Source organism: Schistocerca serialis, chromosome 3 (genome assembly GCF_023864345.2).
Source record: "Schistocerca serialis cubense isolate TAMUIC-IGC-003099 chromosome 3, iqSchSeri2.2, whole genome shotgun sequence".
NCBI lineage: Eukaryota > Metazoa > Arthropoda > Insecta > Orthoptera > Acrididae > Schistocerca > Schistocerca serialis.
In genome coordinates this window covers 664,132,810-664,150,885 of record NC_064640.1, presented here as the reverse complement: position 1 = coordinate 664,150,885, position 18,076 = coordinate 664,132,810, and the positions used below count along the sequence as shown (strand labels likewise).

The window sequence follows — 18,076 nt, the reverse complement described above, 5'->3', positions numbered from 1 at the left end:
TCAAAGTCCGTCAACTGCACATACGGTTCACGTCCACGCTGTCGCGGCATGCTACCAGTGTTAAAGACTGCGATGGAGCTCCGTATGCCACGGCAAACTGGCTGACACTGACGGCGGCGGTGCACAAATGCTGCGCAGCTAGCGCCATTCGACGGCCAAAACCGCGGTTCCTGGTGTGTCCGCTGTGCCGTGCGTGTGATCATTGCTTGTACAGCCCTCTCGCAGTGTCCGGAGCAAGTATGGTGGGTCAGACACACCGGTGTCAATGTGTTCTTTTTTCCATTTCCAGGAGTGTATATGAAATTACTCAAAGCTATTACAAATTAAAAAATGACAGCTAGAACTGTTTTGAGCCACACTATTGTCAGAGAACTTAGATCTAGGAAATACAATAATTTTACACACATGAAATTTTGAAAGCTATTACAAATTATACAATGACAGTTACAGCTTGTGTTTGCAATATGATTTTTACAAATTACGATAATGACACTTGAACTGTTGTATGACTGCTACATCGAATTTCCATAGATTATTCCTTTGTTATTATATCAGAGGATAATTAGTTTTTGTTTTTGAATATTTCATGAAATATGTAAAGATAAGATTTGTTTGCGAGCTCCACTTGCCCTTGAGAATAAGATCTGGGGAGTTAGAGCTGTGGATATAAATTTCTTTCCTTTGTTCACAGTGTGTCCTCCTCTTCCACTTCCTGTGTTTTTTCCTCAGGGCACCTTCCCTCCCTTCTCTACCTCCTCCCTTCCTCCCCCCTCCTCACCCTGGGCTTCCCCTACCCCCCCATACCTTCTTTCCTCCCTCCATCTCCTCTGCCCCTGGCATCTAAACTCCCCCTTCTCCCCCACCCTCTTCTCCTCTTTTGGCAGGTCCCCGGACTCGCACACGCCTCGTGAACATTAGCGCGCCAGAGATCGTCGCCCTCAGTTTTGTGTGTGTGCTGTCATGTTTGTGTTTTAGTGTTTTTCGCCACGCATGCTCCATAGTTCACGTGTATCATCACCATCATCAGCGTTCATGTACAGTGCTGACAGTCTCTTGTTTTTTTCGAATGTGAACGGCTCTGTGTTTTTTAATTACTGTGCCTACTGTTATTTTGACCACCAATATCTTCTGTTACTTATGTGTCTTCATTGTTTATCTCTATTTGTACTGCCTGAGGCTGAAGAGCGGCGTAAAATTGCCGCTGCCAGCCCACCTTGTATAAGGTGCAAAATTACAATAGAGGGAAAAAAATCACAGTGTGTAGTATTTGTAGGTTGTCTGTAATGGCAATGGATTGGGTGACCATGGTCTTTTAGATGCATTGCATAAGTGGATTTATCAAAGTTTTTTAGCCAGAAGGCATCCATAATCTCACAGTATCATGCAGTGGAACTCCTTCCAGTTCGATCTATCTAGAACTGTGGGCAACTGTCACATAAAAGTTTGTAAATACTTGATTTGTGGTGGCATTGGTTATCCGTCTCACTGCTGTGAATGCTGTGCTGCTGCAGCTTGTTGTTAGTGCAGAAAGAAATTTGAATACCAGTTTTCCGAAAGAGGTTGGCAATTTGGTATGAAATTTTTCCTATAAAGGGTATGCGGGCGAATGTGTTTTTTCCTTCTTGTGAATATGATTTAGTGGGTGTGCATTGTTTCTTTGTGATTTTTTTGCTCAGTTTATCAATTACATCTCGGTTGCATCCATTTCTATGTGCAATTTCTTTGATAATGCTAATTTCTTTTTGTTCATCATGGGAGCTGTGTGGGATTTTATGTATACGATTAAGTGTGGATCTGAAAAATGCTATTTTGTGTTGTACTGGATTACATGAGGAGTTGTTAATGACAACATCACTAGTGGTGGGTTTTCTGTAAGTCTGGAAAGCAAGTTTGTTGTATACATTAGATATTGTAAGGTCAAGAAAATTGATGCCTTTATGTACTCGATGTTCTACAGTGAAGTTGATGTTGTTGTGCATGCTGCTGAGGACCTTAGCTAGTTTCTCAATCTCCTCAGTTGTACCATTGAACAAGATAATAGTATCATCCGCATACCCTTTGTAGTATATTATTTTATTTTCAAGTGAACTGTCTGATCTGAAAAAATTATTTTCTATGTGGTTAATGTAAATATCTGCAAGTATTCCTGCCAAACTACTGCCAATTGCTAGACCATCTTCCTGTTTATAAATTTTGTTATTACAGGTAAAATAATTGTGTGATAGGACGAGTTCTAGCATTTCAATGAGTTCACATATCTCAGCCTTGGATAGTTTTTCGTTTCAATAGGTTGTTTTTAATTATCTGAATAGTGTCATGTCGCATTCGGGAAGACGACGGTTCAATCCCGCGTCCGGCCATCCTGATTTAGGTTTTCCGTGATTTCCCTAAATCGCTCCAGGCAAATGCCGGGATGGTTCCTTTCAAAGGGCACGGCCGACTTCCTTCCCTGTCCTTCCCTAATCCGATGAGACCGATGACCTCGCTGTCTGGTCTCCTTCCTCAAACCAACCAACGAATAGTGTCATGTATAGCAATGTTAGTATAAAGGTTTACTATGACCATTGAGGCAAATTTGGCACCCTTTGGTATTGGTGAGTCTTTGATATGCTCAATAAGTTCATAGCTATTCTAAATTGAAGAACTGTTTTCATAGGTATAAAAGTCACTCAGAATGTCTTTGTTTCTTGATGATAAAATATGCTGGACCGTTTCTTGAGTTGACTATGAGGCATATATGACAACTTTCTTTATGAATCTTTGGTTTCGAACATAGTTTTGGTGCAGATGGGTTCATGACAATGCATTATAGAACATCAGAGTCACATAACAGGAAGTCAGAAGATTTTAGTAGTTTCTTAAGCTGGGCCTAAAATTTGGGTGTGGGGTCATTGTGAATTTCATGTATGTTATTATTCTGGAAAAATTCTAGAGTTTTGTACATATATTCAGATTCATACATAACAACAGCTGAGTTCCCTTTATCAGATTTGACTACCAGAGCTTTGTTTTCAGATAGTTTTCTATTAATATTCCTGAGCAGTTTGGAGTCACAGTTATTTGATTTTTGATTTTGTAAGTTTTTGTGTATGATATTGGTAACTTGCAACCCAATACCATCAACATTTGTGTTCAAACAACAGCCATGGTCTCCATCATGTCATAATATGACAAAATTGCACCAATACTAATCTTTTAATTATTATTTAATTTAGCTGCGTCACATGCCATTTCAGAGCAGACAATTAATTCTCTGACATTGTTGCCAACCTCTTTGGGAAAACGTATTCAAATTTCTTTCAGCACTAACAACAAGCTACAGCAGCACATCATCCATAACAGTGAGACAGATACCCAATGCCACCACAAATCAGGTATTTACAAGCTTTTATGTGACAGTTGCCCACAATTCTTCATAGATCAAACTGGAAGGAGTTTCACTATAAGATACTGTGAGCATATGGATGCCTTCTGGCTAAATAACTTTGATAAATCCACCTGTGCAATGCATCTAAAAGACCATGGTCACTCAACCACAACCATTACAGACAACCCACAAAACTACACACTGTGAACAAAGGAAAGAAAATGAATCTACTCGAAGAGCTAGAAATTTATATCCACAGCTCTCTCACCAGACCTTATTGTCAACGAACAAGAGGAGCTTGCAAACAAATCATATCTTCATATATTTCATGAAATATTCAGAAAAAAAACTAAATATCCTCTGATATAATAACAACAGAATATTCTATGGAATTCGATGTAGCAGTGATACAACAGTTAAAGTGTCATTATAGTAATTTGTAAAAATCATATTGGAAACACAAGCTGCAACCACAGTCTAACATAAGTCACGACACTTCTTCCCGATTTTGTAGCCTACCGCACCAGCAGCACCCCAAGTGGCCAGTAACTTAAACTGTGAGTTCTGCGCGATCGTGGAAGCGAAAAGTGGTTGTTTATTTTGATTTCTAGAATGGTTTTTACAAGTTGGAGCGTTTGTAGCGGAATAAATTGCAGCAACAACAGGAAGAAGACACAACAACTGTCTTTTTTTACGTTTCCTAAGGATCCTGAGCGATATATACCATCATGTTACTAAACTGTATCGTCAGGATTCACTTGCAAACTAAATGTGTGTTAATGATTAATGTTTCGTTTTAGGAGCTGAAAATGGTTAGTTAGTAGCAGACGAGAAGACCTTATGAAGAAAACCGTGTTTACCTGTACAATAATATTAGGTTTTGTTTGCTACATTTCGAACAAAACCAGTTCATGAACGCAGGCAATAATGAATTCGTGTAGAATGCAGTACCCAGACTGTTTGACATCCCAAATAAGCCATCTCAACTGACGATGAAGAGGAAACTGCCACAAAGATTCGACAATCTATCTAAAGCTGTAAAACAGTCCTATGACACAGAAGCAGACAGTTCAACTCTCCATGTATCAGTGCCAAATTAGTGTGAATCGTCAACACAGACACGCTTTGACGATGAAGTGGTTAGATTAAGTGGAGTTATTCGTGTCTTACAAAAGCGTTGGTATGTATTTCATTCACTTCTGTTGTTAGTCACTTAATTTTCCTTGCTTCCTTCGTGTGATGACATTATTTTGTTAGCACTTTGTTCACTGACAGATTGTTTGAAAATTATTCAAATATTTGGTTTTACGAGAAATGTAATGTAATCAGCTCCTTGTGTTTTCAATATATTTCTCCCATTATTTGGCAGTTGCTTGTCCCACTGGGAATAATATAAAGATGAAGGTCGTACTTGTGGCAACAGGTGACAACAATGACAAATACAGTAGGCCTACAGAACGATAAATGAGCTGTCGATCGCTTTTGCATGTACATGTCTGTGCTTCTTACGTGTGAATCTGCGTGTTTATATCCTTTTGATATCAACGTGGTAAACTGCAGTTCTATCCAGTGTCACAAGTGTTTCTTCACGAACGTGTTGTACTTGCCACTCGATTCATGGTTTTTGTCAATACTTGCGCTTATTTTAGAATCATTTTTAGAAACATATATGCCTTTTGATACTACACAAACCCTTAGAGGAAAGAAAATAAACCGAGCGAGGTGGCGCCGTGGTTAGACACTGGACTCGCATTCGGAAGGACCACGGTTCAATCCCGCGTCCGGCCATCCTGATTTAAGTTTTCCGTGATTTCACTAAATCACTCCAGGCAAATGCCGGGATGGTTCCTCTGAAAGGGCACGGCCGACTTCCTTCCCCATCCTTTCCTATTCCGATGAGACCGATGACCACGCTGTCTGGTCTCCTTCCCCAAAGCAACCAACCAACCACAGAAAATAACTCAAATATTTCGTAAATTACGTAGGAAATGGATGTAAAACAAACATTATTCTTACGACACGTCTGACGTTCATCTTACTCGCCGCTTGGAGCACTACTGTCGCTCCATCTGTCAAACGGTAACAACTTTTGCAGCAGTGAGTGTCACGACTGTTATGTTAGAGTGTGCTGTAACTGTCATTGTATAATTTGTAATACCTTTCAAAATCTCATATGTGTAAAAGCAGTGTACTTCCTAGATCTAAGTTCTCCGACAAAAATATGGATCAAAAAATTTCATAATGTGTATTAAAAAAAACTTTGCGGTCTATAATAGCTTTTTAAGTTTCAATATGTGCAACACTCTCGCACTTCCTGTGGCGAAGTTCTTTGACCATATCTTACGTGTTTCTGTATGAGGAAGGTCTTTACACCTGCTACGCGTAAGTTCTTTGGCAATAGATGACGTTTCTAAGTATTGATCGCAAGGGAAGGGATTGTTGTCGCGCTTTACACTTTCGGAAGGCGTTCGGTAAAGGTCCATGCTGTTGCCTCATGAACAAAATACGAGCGTATGAAATATCAGACCAGATTTGTGATTTGAGTGAGGAGTTCCTGACAAATACAATACAGCATAACACAGTGTATTTCACGAGTGCACATCGTAATAGTGAAATATGCAGCTATACTTCATAAAACTGAAATATGGACGTGAAAATGGAATAACTGCCACCACAGCGCAAGAATGATGCTTCATCTTTATGTAAGTATAGTTTAATGTCCTACAAAAATGGTTCCATTCATTTTTACTCTAAGTCTGATAGTTTACACATTAAGGAAGTGGAATAATCACAGATTATTAAAAACAGTGTTTAGTGGTAAATAAATGTTTATTGGTAAACGAAATGAGCTAAGTAAAAATATTAAGCGTGTTTACCACATGAAAATGCAGTAGAGCCCCTACATCCGCTTTTGCACACACATGGGTCAGGATTTTTAGTTCATTGCTCTTTGCACTTCCTCCTACTGCTGTGCAAAAATTAGACTAGACGAATTTTTTCTGCCCTTGACGTTTCTTGATCTTCATCTATTGGGCTTTTAATTTGCCACAATTATTTGTTCATTGCATAATAATGCTCAAAATTGCCTTTTGTTGTTCATGGAATTTTTCTTGTGCATAGCACAAAGTTTTTACTGTTCTTATGCCATACTGGTAGGAGAGAATTTTCAAGTATTCCTCGTTCTGTAATGAACTTTTAAATGTTGATTGGAGCTGCACTACTTCATTAAATAAAGCTCTCTTTTTCCTGACATAAGATACTCTGATCCTGTATGTCATTCACCCTCTCTTTGTGTTTGCACTGTAATTGTCCTGTACCATACCTGTTGTAAAGAAAAACTGGATTAATATAACTTTAAATATTTTTTGAAAATAATTGTTTCTCATGTACTGAGTGTCATAGTTGTTAATTCATTAAATTCTTTTTAAATACCATAAAGTGGCTGAGTCAGCATTTATATATTTCTGTGAAATTGTACTTTTACCATGCTTAGTAAAACTGATTAATGAGAACACTTTGTTCCTATCATATGACAATTTTGGTCAGGTAAATTGGCTGGACTAAAATCTATTTCATGGGTGATTGAAACAAGTTTTAAATCGCTATTGTTTAGTTCCATCTATTCTTGATGGGAAACTTTCTGAGGAGAATAAACCAAAGCTTGAGATCAGTAAATCTAATTATTCAGCTGTGAAACTCAGATTGAATACCATAGCTAATCAGAATGTTGGATGGTAATTTAACCATCTTGTCTGATAACACAAAATATTTACATGTTATTACATAAGCCTCATTCCCCTTCAAAATGTTTGTTTGATACTTGAGGCATCACTTGTACAGAAATACAAATGAAGCATAAATAAATTAAGGGAACATTAATGGTCTATTATGATGTTGGGGAGAAATCACCAAAAATTAGTTTGACATCATGTAGCACTTTAATGAACATAAAGTATGCATTAAAGTACTCAAGATAGTATCATGGTACTATAGTTAAATTGAATTAAACTCTGTAATAACATTTACACCCACTCCTTGGTTTTTATACATTTTCTTATCAACTATTCTACACATAGTTGTATCGTGACAGGTGGGAGTTTCAATTTGGAAATTTTTTGGGAGGAGAATTATAGTTCTGGAATTTTCCTTGACAAAAAGGGAAACCTCTGGAAAACCTTGACCAGAACTGGAGAATTAGAATCCTGTCTTATTTAACTATGAGATGATACATTCCAGCCAAAAATATGAAAACCTAATGTACTAGCATGCGGAAGTGTACTTGGATGTGTTAATACAGAGTAAAGTTGAAAACATGCTCAACATGTGCAGTGTACTTGTTGTTATATTGACACGCTTTTTTTAAAAAAAGATGATGATAGATACACCCTAGTATGATGTGCACCATAATATTACCTTTGGCCATCATTTATTTCAGAGTGATTGGATGTATGTGCTGCCATTGAAGACCACCACATACAGCTGACCAGCATAGGCGACACTCCGCACCAATTATGTGCTAGTACCATTATCTACCAAGGTTGAAACATGAAGTAAAACTTGACTAACACAAGATATGCTAAGTCGATGGCAATACAAGGGCAATAAATAGGAACATTGCTTTTATTAAGTAGATGAATTTTAATGAATGAATGCTAATATAAAATAATGAAGTTTAATGTCTGTTATACATTGATCAGCCAAAACACTATGACCACACCCAATTGCAACGTTGGATGCCACCTTGTGGCGCTGCATGTACGTAATGTGGCAGCAAAAGTGCAAAGCAAACATGGACAGGGATAACTCTAGTGAAGATACATTATCACACAGAGCCCATGAATGAGTATCTCAAACATGGTGCAGGTGGTCAAATGATAGCATGCTACTGTTATGAGCATCTACAGAAAGAGGTAGAGAGATAGTGAAACTACAACTAGGTGTTAAATGATTCATGACCTGTGCATAGATGTGTAATACCACCTCAAACTTACCAACACCTTGTTCAATCCCTGATACACAGAATCAGTTGTATATTTTATTCCAGCTACGAAGAAACAAGTTAACTAGGTGTTAAATGATTAATGACCTGTGCATAGATGTCTAATACCACCACAAACTTACCAACACCTTGTTCAATCCCTGATACACAGAATCAGTGATATATTTCATTCCAGCTACGAAGAAGCAAGTTAAATAGATGTTAAATGATTCATGACCTGTGCATAGATGTCTAATACCACCACAAACTTACCAACACCTTGTTCAATCCCTGATACACAGAATCAGTGATATATTTCATTCCAGCTACGAAGAAACAAGTTAATGAACAGGTGGTCATAAAGTTTTGGGTCATCACTGTATACGTAGATGTTTCTGTTGATTTAAGTTTAACCTGATTCATTTATTTCTTGTGATATCTGTAACTGTTAGTGTTTTCATATAACTCATTTACAAATTTGCCAACCTAGAGTAATTAGAATGTAAAAGTATAGATTATGTTGCTGTATATTTTTACCTGACATGCTTGAAGGCTTAAAAATAAATGTTGAATAATGACATACTATTAACAATGCGTCCTATATTACTGACTAATTCAAAAATGTATGTATGTTTCTAACTTTAATGTGTATACCTCTCCTGTAACTCATCCCATATCTAAGTGTGATAATACACTAAGTTGGCATCATGTTTCTTGTTCACCCTGTCTATTATATGAGCATGGTATGTTAAAAAAAAAAAAAAAAAAAAAAAGTTCTGTGTTGTAACGCTGTAAAGTTACCTGTGCTTCACATTCATATATTTCCATTTGAGATTCATTCCATACACCAGAGTACCATCAGTAGTAGGTTATTACTCTTGCTTGACGTCTTCCCTGATGATGACGTCATTGTTTGTGTCACGATGTCAGAACTGTGCTACAGTAGTTTGGGGACCATTATATCGAACTCCCATCGATATCTTAGCAACATTTTAAGCGTGAAGATTACTTTGTATAAAAAAGTTCTTCTAAGGTAATTTTCTGTATTTTGTACTTGTTTTCAGATCTGAGGATGGTTGCATTGACAACTGAAACTAATCGAGACATGATATTTTAACTTTTATATATGTACACAACATAGGCAATTAAAAGGTTTTTGGAAATAAGATTCCTTTTACATTTGAGTACTACAAGAATGAGTGAAATAAGGTGGTGTGCTAAAGTTGATATAATAATATGTCAGTACAAGGCTTCACCAGCTTCCAGAAGACTTTACAGGGTGTTACACATCAAAAATTCTTCTTCTTCTTCTTCCTCCCTGTTTTGTAGGACACTATTGAAGATTGATTGACTAATTAAATACTTCATTCATTCACACATCCTTTTTCATCAATCCCATCATTAACGAATGCTTTCAGAGATACGGAATGAGTCACGTTACACATTAACAGGACAAAGCTATACTGCTGGCTACTGTTGTAAAGTGCACCACCAACAACAAAATATTACCACTGATAATCTTTTTGAACTGATAAATGTGGTAATTAAGTACTTCTTTTACGTCTATATGTTACAAGAAAGGCAGCTACGTTAAAGAAAACAAAAGAAAAAAAAACTGCTCAAGCAGCTGCAGCTATCTAATCTCATACTTTAAACAAAGCATTTATGTAGCTTCACGCAGATCACTATCAGCTGTGTATATACTGGCAAAATCAGGTTCTGCCTAAAACAAATATTAGATTGGTGCAAAAGTTCATAATGTGTGTGTGTTTTTTTTTTTTGCATTTTGGTATTTCAGTTGCTATGGGTTTGTTTATAAATTGTCACTTCTTATTTTTAGTGCACTGTTGCTGTCTGAGTTTACATATTGTCATTTTTTCATTCTGAGCTAATGAGTGGCGCTGTGAACACTAGAAAATGGAGTGCCAAGTGAAAGAATCTGAATATTTCTGACATATTCTCTTTGAGTTCAGTAGAAGGGTGACATTAGCAGAGACAGCCAGGAACATTTGTGCTATGTATGGGTATAATGCCATTGGACAGAGTATGGCAAGAAAATGGTTTTATCATTTTGAGGATCATTTTGACATTAGTGTGACTCCACATTCAGGGAGAACTCATTTGATGATGATAATTCCAATGCATTAATCAATAATGATCCATGTTAGTGTACTCCATAACTGGCAAATGGGATATACTATGATCATTCCATCATCGTGACATTTACTTACAATGGGGAAGGTTCAAAAATTGGGGGTATGACTACCGCATGCTTCAAACCAAAATCATCTCTGCTTGCTCATCATCAATTGGCTCATGAATAACACTGTCCATTTTTATCCTTTATCAGATTGTGAATGATTAGGGTTCAATGTCCCTTCAACATCTAAGTCATGAGATACAGAGCACAAGTTTGGATTACTTCAAAGATGGGGAAGGAAATCAGCCATGCCCTTTCAAAGGAACCATCCTAGCATTTACTCTGAGTGGTTTATAGAAATCATGGAAAACCTAAATCTGGATGGCCGGTTACGGATTTGAACCAACCTCCCGAATCAAAGTCCAGCGTACTAATCACCATGCCACATCACTCAGTCTATCCTGTATCATTACTGGTGATGGGAAATGATGTCTATATGTTAATGTAAAGAAAAGATAGGAATGGTTGAGCTCAACACAGTGCTAACTTCCTATACAAAGACCTGTGCACATCCACAAAAGATGGCATTACAGATCTGGTGGAACAATGATGGGGTGGTGTACAATGAATTAGTTCCCCAAGTTGGAAACATCACTACTAACATTTATTGTCAACAACTGAGATGTCTCGCAAATGCAATCCAAGAACAATGACCAGAAGACTGCGTGAAGCAATGCTACTCCATGATAATGCCCATACACATTCAGTTAGACTAATAAAAAACACTATTCAGAAGTTGAGTTGGAAAGTCATTCTGCACACACTTTATTCACGTGCTCTTGCACCCTCAGATTTTCAACTTTTATGCTTTCTATCAAACGACATTCAAGGAACTTCCTTTCTGGATGAAAGTGTGCTCTGAACATAGCTCAACGAGTTCTTCGCCTCAAAGTCACATTATTTCTACAGATGTGTAATCTAAATAGTGAAGGAAAGTATATTATTGACAAGTACAGTCTCTATTGTGTGTATCTTTTGTGTTTATAAACCTTATGTAAAAATGCTACAAACTCATGTGCCAACACAATACTACAGTGGCACAGAATTTACATTCTTGAGTGTTTTCAAAGTTTGTGAAAGGAGTTACTAATGAGGTACTCTTTTACTTGGTTTTTAAATAGGTACAGTATTTGAGGATGTACAGTTCCTGCTTGCTGTCCTATACACCTCTGCACCAGAATATAGAACTCCACTCTCAGCCTTTGATAGGGATGCATAGTCTATACAGAAATAATTTCTACTTCTAGTATTTTGGTTGGGATTTGCTGAGCTCATCCTAAATTTGTGCTTATCATATTAATCACAAATGCTTTATAAAGGAGTGTATGGTTTGGCATGAAAGTGTAAGAATCCCTAGGTTCCTGAAGAAGCTTCTGTAAGATGTTTGGTTATAGCATGTATTTACTTATTTATTCGTCCAAGACTCACCTCTCAGTGATACATGATTTGTTAAGATAATACAGTGCAAACAAATAGGCCACAATATACAACACACAGCATACATAACATGCTTTGTAAGGATAGAACCAGTAGCCTTTGGGGATGGGATAGGACAGGGGGTCAGCCATGGCCTTGGTTAAGGAATTATCCTGGCATTTGCGTTAGCAATCCAGAAATAACATGAAAAACCCAAATCAGGATGGCTAAACAGAGCAATTCCATCCTCCCAGGTATGAGGTCAGTGTCTTTACAGTAACACTGGTAAGTGCCTATTGCATACTGTTCCTCGATCTAAGTACAGTTCGTTTCAGGTAAATTGCAAACATGGTTTTGTTCTTCATAGCCACGTACAGTGAGAACCCCCATTGATGACTCCTGGACTGTGAAAATGCTGCTGCACCCTTTTCATCAACTCCAGACCCCATATTCAACAATGTGGCACTGTCCACCCAAAAAAACTGAAGTTGACAGACACTGCTGTCATGCGTTTTCCATCTTGACTCTTCGTTTCCTTGTGAAATCAGTAAACCATAATTATTTATTTAAATGTGACAAGATACTGTAGTTATTTCCATGCATTAATATTCTATACTCTGCGTCTCTGATTTTGTTCAGGGGCCCCAGTAAGGTTCAAAATCATGAAATGTTCAATTTTTACTTTTTTGCATTTTCAAAATGTACTGACTTTCCCCTTTCAATTAATATATAATTTATTCAGTTCAGAAGATATGACTATTTTTAAAATATTTTTGAAACATGTTATGCATGGGTTTGACCCACTGTGGTGCTGTTAAACTGCTGTCAAATGTTGTGCTCATGAATCTGTATGCTCATCATGTACGTTTTAGTGATGTGAGAGAAAATATGTACCACAAAATAAGTGCTGTGGCTAACCTGTGATAGTTCAATATATATCGCTTGCTCGATTGTCATGTGTTTCATGTTTATTTACACTTTTGTAATCCTGAAAATATTCGTAGTGAATTCTATTCATTGAAGTCTCTGTTTTATTGAAGGACAATCATTGCTAAATGTAAAGTGACTAGGCATCCTCTGAAGGCTTCCAAGAAAAGGAGAAATGCTGGAAAGCCAAAGGTAGGTGTTATTACCGAAACAACAAAGACTAGAGCCAAGTGTGTGAACCTAACCTTGCTGGTACACCTGCCATTGCAATGAAAGTGAGGAAAAGATACTTCAGAGGAAGCTTGATTCAGTTAGTGAAAAGTATGAATGTTTTATGGGCAAATCAGTTGTGAATGAAATATTTGACATGTCAGTTCTCAACAGAGTTTTTGCAAACTGTGTAAGATGTATTCAGTGTCGTGATATTGGTCTGGAACACACTATCAAAAATGTTTGCAACTCGTGGTCTCGCGGTCGCCATTCTCGCTTCTCAGTCCTGGGGTCCTGGGTTTGATTGCCGGCAGGGTCAGTGATTTTCAACTGCTTTGAGATGACTGGGTGTTTGTGTTGTCCTTATCATTTCATCATCATTCATGAAAGTGGTGAGATTGGACTGAGCAAAGGTTGGGAATTTGTACGGGTGCTGATAACCGCGCAGTTGAGTGCCCAATAAACTCATTATCTATCTATCTATCAAAAATCACGTATGACTTCCCAGTGAAATGGAATTGAAGTGTGGTAAGTGTTTATACATGACTATCTTTTGGAGCAGTGTTACAGTAACATCAAATGAAGAAAATGGTAGCACAATCTATGAACACAACATTAGATTTGTTTGTCTTGTGTACAATTGGTAAGGGTGCTACTGCAACTGCAGTTTTCTGTGGCATGATAAATCTTCCAAATCCCCCAACCAAGTTTACAAACTATAATAAATTTATAGGGTGTAAAGGAGAATATGCCTGTATAGAATTGATGAAGAAAGCTGTGGAAGAGGCATTGATAGGAAACAGTGGTAGTAGAGACTTGGTTACAACATTTGAGAGCACCTGGCATAAACAGGGACACACAGCTCTTCATGGTGTAGTATCTGCCACCAGTACGTATACAGGGAATGTTTTAGATATAGCCATAATCACTAAATATTGTAGGTGTCCACAAAAAATAAAGGTAAACATGAGAATAATTGCACAGCTAATTGTAGTGGCAGCAACAGTCTTGCCGCAGTGGATACACCGGTTCCCGTCAGATTACCGAAGTTAAGTGCTGTCGGGCATGTCCGGAACTTGGATGGGTGACCATCCAGGCCGCCATGTGCTGTTGCCATTTTTTGGGGTGCACTCAGCCTTGTGATGCCAATTGAGGAGCTACTCGACCGAATAGTAGCTGCTCTGGTCATAGAAAACCATCATAACGACTGGGAGAGTGGTGTGCAGACCACACGCCCCTCCTATCCTCATCTGAGGATGACATGGCGGTCGGATGGTCTCGATGGGCCACTTCTGGCCTGCAGACGGAGTGCTTTTTAACTGTAGTGGCAGTAGTGGAGAAATGGAAGTGCCTGTGTTCCTAGTATATTTCAACATTATGTTGCATGTGATACGGTGCGATAGATCAATTACCTGGGTGACGGTGATACTAGAAGTTTCAAACAGATTCAGGAACTGAATCCCTGTGGTGATGATGACGTAGTGCAGAAATTTGAGTGTATTTGACATGTACAGAAACGAATAGGATCAAGACTTCAGTGATTGAAAGGTTTGTACAAAAGAAAAAAAACCTCAATGATGGTAAAGGATTGGAAGATTGGATGGGGAGGGAAGGTTAACTGACAGTGTAAATGACAAAATACAGAATTATTACGGAATGGCTATTAGGCAAAACACACACAGTGTCGATTGAAATGAAGAAGGCTGTTTGGGCTCTTTTTCTTTTATTCTTTTCCAACCAATGGAAGTTCCGATCATTGTGTCCCAAAGAAGAAAAGAGCTGGTTGAAGTACAACAAGGACCTGCTAACTGGTGAAGTGTACACTCATAAACATAGTCTGCTTGATATGGTATTGGAGGTGATAAAACTGTTTTCAGAGACATCGCAGCACCTGAACTGTTGAAAAAGTGTGTGCATGGAAAAACTCAAAACTGCAATGAAAGTGTAAATAGTGTTACGTGGTCAAGAATCCCCAAGACTGTGTTTGTTAGAATAGAAACACTTCACTTTGGTGTGTATGATGCTGTTGCTACTTTCAATTATGGCAGTGTTGTAAGGTGCAAAGTATTTTGAAATATGGGAATGGAGATGGGTTTCAACATGGTACAAACTATGCTGGCTTTAGACAAGGAACATGTCTGGGCTGCTGACATGGCTGCAAATAGCCTGGAAATACAAGCCAGAGTAAAGAGGAGGACGACGAAGAAGAAGCTGGAGGAGTAGTTTCCAGAAGATGAAGATAATCCACCCTGTGGATGTGGAATGCACTAAAAAGGTAATCCAAACTTCATCGTTTGATTCCCAAAGGTTTTATTTTTCATAAAAATTACATGTTTTGTCAGGATCTACCAAACCAATTTCCTTCAAATTGTCCGGAAATGTTACACAGTCCCTTCTGCATAACTTAACAAAGTCTTTTTTCCAAAAAACCTGTATACTGTTGAGTTTATAAACAAAAAATGGCACAAAAAGTAGTGAATATTCATTACACTAGAAGAAATTAATCTCTAACAACTGAATTCAAATTTTTAAAAATTCCTGTATCAAGTTGTATCCAATAAATAACATTTAAAAGTTTCAATTTTCTAGCTCAGATACTTTCTGAGAAAACATGTAATTTATAAGTGTTACTTTAACTTTGGAAAGATGGGGTTTTCTGGAGACCCCTCAATTGTGTAGAATGCATCAGTCTTGAATAATGTTTTAGCTGCCTTTTTAAATAGGTCTATTCTAGTAAACTTTTTCACTTCCTTTGGAAATTTGTTGTTGTGGTCTTCAATCCAGAGACTGGTTTGATGCAGCACTCCATGCTACTCTAGCCTGTGCAAACTACTTCATCTCCCAGTCCCTACTGCAACCTACATCCTTCTGAATCTGCTTAGTGTATTCATCTCTTGGTCTCCCTCTACAATTTTTACCCTCGACACTGCCGTCCAATACTAAATTGGTGATCCCTTGATGCCTCAGAACATGTCCTACCAACTGATCCCTTCTTCTAGTCAAGTTGTGCCACAGATTTCTCCCCAATTCTATTCAGTACCTCCTCATTAGTTATGTGATCTACCCATATAATCTTCAGCATTCTTCTTTGGACATTTATTGTACATAAAATGCTGTTCTGAGTTTTTTGTTTGGTTTTCCTGGGTAAATGTAATTCCGAACTGCCTCTTGTTCCATTTTTACATACAATACTGTTATTGTAATATTTAGTATTATTTTCCCTGATATACACCACAGATTCATAGATGCACTCACTTGGTTCCGTAAGGGTGCCCAATATTTTAAACAGCTCTTTACAATGAGACAGACTACTACTTCCAGTTATTGTCTTATGGCTCTTTTCTGTATTTTAGAAACCATGTCCATGTTTTTTGCCTTTGATTCCCAGGAAAGAATCCCCCATCTAAGACTTGAGAGCTTTCTCGATCAAGAAATCTAAAGCAGCTGGCCACAATACTTGAGGTGGCAGCACCTTCCAGAACCTCACTAACACAATTCTTGAATTGCCTTACAGTGGTCTGTGCTACAAAAGGTGGTCACATTTATATGTGACTGGACAGTGTATATTGTATATTTTTTTCCACCTGCTGCTAATCATAAGTCAATATTACTAAATACATGTCTCATTTTCCCATTTAAATAACAGCTTCTATACAGAAACAGCAGTATAGAAGAGTGAGAACTCTGTCAATACAAATTTCTACTATGTAACGACCTTATCAGAAAAGAACGATAGCTGTAAAAAGTATATAGATTATTTTTACTTTTTTTTTTTACTAGTATTAGTGTAAAGAAGTCTCTTCATATGTATCCGTTTCTATTCATTATTAAAATGTGTATGTACAATAAAAAACTGTTACCAAATAAATCCTTATTTCACAAAAAAACTTTGTTAGCAAGGAAAATAGTAACGTACAAATCCTTAATAATACAGAAATTAATATTTAATTTTGTATACCCCTATTATTATTCATAGAAAAAACTTATATCCTGGCCCCCAAACCAAATCACATTGGCAGTTCAATTGCAACTGATCCTTCCACTAGAATGGGCAGTCCACAAATAGCAAAACTCCCACAGCTGGGCTAGAGAGAGAAGGGGGAGGAGAGGGGTGAATAAAGGAGGGGAAAGGGTGGCGAGAGGGCAGGCAGGGGAAGGAATCTGATTTTCCCACCTTTTTAAGTCATCTTATCGACTTACATCAATGAGAGTGTGTGTGTGTGTGCGCGCGCGCATGCGTGCGCGTGTGCATGCGCTTCAATTACTAGGCATTTTTGTCATACAATTGCCCCACCGGTGCATGTGGCAGAAAACGGGGGTTATCTTGTCACATGATAGGTATCAGGTCACATAGTGACCTTGTATTTACCACACACAGTTGCCCCAGCAGCATGGGCAATGACCTTGACTTGGATTGTTATCTGCAGCCATATGCCCATAGCTCCACTACTGGCATTGTGTTCTGTTAAGAGTTGAATTGTAGCCTTCAAATAATCATTTGCTGAAATACTTTGTACTTATATAAGAATGGAATAATTTTAACTGCCTCATTCATTCATTTTATCATTCTACTTTTTATAAATTTGACTTGAACACAAGTAACACCATTCTACAGTTATGTGCAAAATTAAAGGACTAAAGTAAGTTTCTCATGATGTGTCACTGCCAAGTACCACAGCCTGATGAAAATTGGACCATAAATAAAAAGAACCTTTACAGTATGGTATAGGAGATACAGAAATACATAAAGAGAGAAACAGGAATCACACATTCATTCAAAGGCAGTAATTACACTGAAACTGTGATTCATGATGCTTCCTTGGCTATTACAAAAGGCGGAAAATGCTTCTCAATAGGGTGTGTGATTATCATGGACGCAAAGCATGTGCTGCAATGTGCTCCCATGTTGGCCACAGGTTGGTAAGCTCTTGTGGTAGGGCATCCTTTTCCTCCCACAGCACAGCCAACAACTGCTGGG

General features: G+C 37.9%; 1 long non-coding RNA gene and 1 pseudogene across 1 annotated transcript; both read left to right on the top strand.

Moving 5' to 3' along the window:
* The first annotated feature begins 5,762 nt into the window (after positions 1 to 5,762).
* On the top strand, positions 5,763 to 8,937 carry LOC126469556 (uncharacterized). The gene is made up of 2 exons (XR_007586013.1): positions 5,763 to 6,069; positions 7,803 to 8,937. It is a non-coding gene; the product is annotated as an uncharacterized LOC126469556 (long non-coding RNA).
* Positions 8,938 to 14,096: 5,159 nt separating this feature from the next.
* Positions 14,097 to 14,214, top strand: LOC126471772 (5S ribosomal RNA; annotated as a pseudogene).
* The last annotated feature ends 3,862 nt before the right edge of the window (positions 14,215 to 18,076 follow it).